Source organism: Triticum dicoccoides, chromosome 2A (assembly GCF_002162155.2).
Source record: "Triticum dicoccoides isolate Atlit2015 ecotype Zavitan chromosome 2A, WEW_v2.0, whole genome shotgun sequence".
In the NCBI taxonomy this organism is placed as follows: Eukaryota; Viridiplantae; Streptophyta; class Magnoliopsida; order Poales; family Poaceae; genus Triticum; species Triticum dicoccoides.
Window position 1 is genome coordinate 554,684,056 of NC_041382.1, and position 3,667 is coordinate 554,687,722.

The following is a 3,667-nucleotide window of genomic DNA, read 5'->3' on the forward strand; positions in this document are numbered from 1 at the left end:
TGAAAGATGTGATATGCAAAACAAAAGAGATTTCAATAATGATGTCGTTAAATTGAAGCTATTTCCTTTTTCGCTTAGAGATCGTGCTAAAGCTTGGTTTTCGTCTTTGCCTAAGAATAGTATTGATTCATGGAACAAGTGCAAAGATGCTTTTATCTCTAAGTATTTTCCTCCCGCTAAGATCATCTCTCTTAGAAACGATATTATGAACTTTAAACAACTTGATCATGAACATGTTGCACAAGCTTGGGAGAGAATGAAATTAATGATACGTAATGCCCTACTCATGGTTTAAATTTGTGGATGATTATACAAAATTTTTATGCCGGATTGAATTTTGCTTCTAGAAATCTTTTAGATTCGGCCGTGGGAGGCACTTTTATGGAAATCACTTTAGGAGATTCTACTAAACTCCTAGATAATATTATGGTTAATTATTCGCAATGGGATACTGAAAGATCTTCTAATAAAAAGGTGCATGCGATAGAAGAAATTAATGTGTTGAGTGGAAAGATGGATGAACTTATGAAATTATTTTCTACTAAGAGTGTTTCTTCTGATCCTAATGATATGCCTTTGTCTACTTTGATTGAGAATAACAATGAATCTATGGATGTGAATTTTGTTGGTAGGAATAATTTTGGTAACAACGCTTATAGAGGGAATTTTAATCCTAGGCCATATCCTAGTAATCCTTCTAATAATTATGGGAATTCCTACAACAACTCTTATGGAAATTATAATAAGATGCCCTCTGAATTTGAGAATAGTGTTAAAAAATTTATGAATTCACAAAAGAATTTTAATGCTTTGCTTGAGGAGAAATTGCTTAAAGTTGATGATTTGGCTAGAAACATTGATAGAATTTCTCTTGAGGTTGATTCTTTAAATCTTAGATCTATTCCTTCTAAACATGATATCAATGAGTCTCTCAAAGCAATGATAATTTCCATTGATGAGTGCAAGGAAAGAACCGCTAGGATGCGTGCTTCCAAAGATGCCTTTATTAAAGCGTGTTCCTCCAATTCCTATGAACACTACTAGGAAAAAGGCTACTAGCAACGCGGTTAAAATGGCTACTAGCAGCGCGGGTACCCGCGCTACTAGTATCCGCTACAGCTAATAGTTAGTAGTAGCGTGGGTGCACCCGCGCTACTACTAAAAAGTTAGTAGTAGCGCTGGTGCACACCCGCGCTACTACTATTTGAACCCACGCTACTACTATCAAAATAGTAGTAGCGCTTCTAGTATACTAGGCGCTACTACTATGCTAGATAGTAGTAGCGTGTAGTTTTGCCCAGCGCTACTACTAACAAACTATAAATTAAAAAAATAAAAATTATGTGCATTATTCATAGATAGAAATCAGGGACACGTCCAGTGCAAAATAAATTAAACACACACAACCGAAGGTGGCTACCTTCCCTAGTGTTCCACCACCAGCCTAAACAGACCACTTCTCTACATTTATCTACCAAGGCTCAGAGTTCAGACGCCGGAGGACCCGAATCCTCCCTCACCCCGAAAGATGGCGTCGAGGTCCTCCACCTTGGTGACATCCGGCATCGTGATCACATGGACGATCATCCATGCGGCGTGATCACATGGACGCCCACCAGGTTGTCGTAGTCAGTGTCAATCACCCCTACGACCACATCGGGAAAGTGAAAACTTGTTAGTACGCATCAGAGTTCAAATCCGGTAGGGCATTTTCTTTCTTTTTAGCACATGCACATGCATCAATAGTAACAGCCGGAGGCTAGTCCTTACTTTTTGCACAAGACATGAAGAAGGCCAGGTCCCCTCTTTGTTGCACGAATGAATCAAAGGAAGACACTGCCACAAGACATGAAGAAGGCCGGGTCCCCTCCTTTTGTAAATAGCTCAAGTGCCTGAAGTTGCAAGGAATCTTAATACAATGAACTCATAGTAATGCATAATAACAAGAAAAAGGAAAAAAAATCATGAATCCTAAAGAAAAAGATCATTATGTGAGTCAAGATAATGTGGGAAACAATATTCATTAATAAGAAAAATGGGCTGAGATTTCTCAAGTGACATTTGTTTCACCAACAATGATTAATGACGAGGCATGTAAGATTTACCTACGCAGCATCAGCATACCCTCTGGTCCTTGCAAGAACTTGAAGACCAAGGTTCTAGCTTTCTCCCCACTGACTAGCACAAGTGCAGCGGCACCGTCGCTGTACATTAACCCAAGATCTGCTTTTCATAGGAACAGTAAAAGCTCTACTTAACCCAAGATCTGCAATTTTCAGTATCATCTTCTCCTTGTCAACCAATAGATTTTGGGGCTTTAAATCCCTATGATATCAAAGAGGAACAATCGTAAATCACATTAGCAACAATTGCAATATGTTGTATGGGCCGATAAATACAGCAACATAAATCAGAAAACAAAGGTCTAACCGATGAAGGACACCATGGCCATGGCAGTGTGCAATTCCTTTGCATAACTGATACAAAAAAACTCTACAAGAATGTAAAGAAAGTTGTCTATTAGCCCGAAACATACCTATCAAAATTAAACTGGACTCTGGCATCTGCTATCCAATGAAAATTAACGATAGCATCCTCAAAATAAAGGCATGAAGATGAATTGATTCCAAAGCTAACAACAAATTAATCTGTACTTTAGTGTATGCAAAATAGAGAACGCAGCAGCAGTCAACATTGAGTTTCAACCAATATACTAGCACTACTTAGTTCCTAATTTAGTCTCCTGCAACTAGGCTAGAGTAGTAGAGTTTGCATATTTTTTGACGAATTCAAACCAGCTACAAATTTATAGTGTAGTTTGGTCTGATTGCATATCAATGTTCTGCATGTTTCCGATGCAAAACTCAGAGTTCAGAATGGGCATATATGAGGAAGTGCCAAGTCCTCAGATCGATGGATAGGAGACTCAGCTGATGTAGCATCGGCAGAAAGCCAAGTGAGCAGGGCAAGGGCAAATCAGCCTCAAAACTAATTAAAATCGCTACCTTGACGACCTGAGTTGGGAGCGGCTTAGGGGCAGGCCCACGACAGTAGGCCTTGAACCTGTACATATCCTTGCAATTTGACTCAAAAATAAAAGTAGGGCAGCTTAATTTCAGTCGCCACAACCAAATTTTTCAAAAATTTGCCACCCTTTTCTTCTACATCGTAGCGCAAAAATCTACTGATGTGTATGCGCATGCTTGACAATTTTTGAATAAACTGAGTACAAGCATACAATCTCCTAGTATAATCAGTACACCCACGCGAGATCCAAAGCTATGAACAGAGGACAGCCACATCTAGAACATGACAGATCACTCAGGAAACTCCCTAGAATTCCGCGCAATTTGTGCAACCGTGGACAGAGTACACGCCCAGAGGGCGGGCAGCAGGGTAGATCTTGGCTCAGCTTACCCGGTCGAGCTCCCGGAGGAGGGAGAGGCCGGCGATGGCGAAGTAGGAAAGGGTGAGGTGGTTGACCTCCTGCGTGGCATAGCCGTCGGGGAGCTCGGACTACATGACCTCCAAGAACGCCGCGTGGCGCACGAGCGAACCCGACCGGCTCCTCCTCCTGGTCCCCCATCTCCGGCGGTCGTCGGTCATGGAAAGTGAAGGCCTCTCTCTCTCCTCGTCGCCGCCGATTGGTCTGACCGGTGCAGGGGCA

The 3,667-nt window shown here is 41.5% G+C and overlaps 1 long non-coding RNA gene across 1 annotated transcript; it reads right to left on the reverse strand.

Moving 5' to 3' along the window:
* Window positions 1–1,800: 1,800 nt before the first annotated feature.
* On the reverse strand, window positions 1,801–3,047 carry LOC119359568. Its single transcript, XR_005172593.1, has 4 exons — window positions 3,006–3,047; window positions 2,431–2,493; window positions 2,125–2,325; window positions 1,801–1,892 (listed from the first exon to the last, which is right to left on the reverse strand). It is a non-coding gene; the product is annotated as an uncharacterized LOC119359568 (long non-coding RNA).
* Window positions 3,048–3,667: the final 620 nt, after the last annotated feature.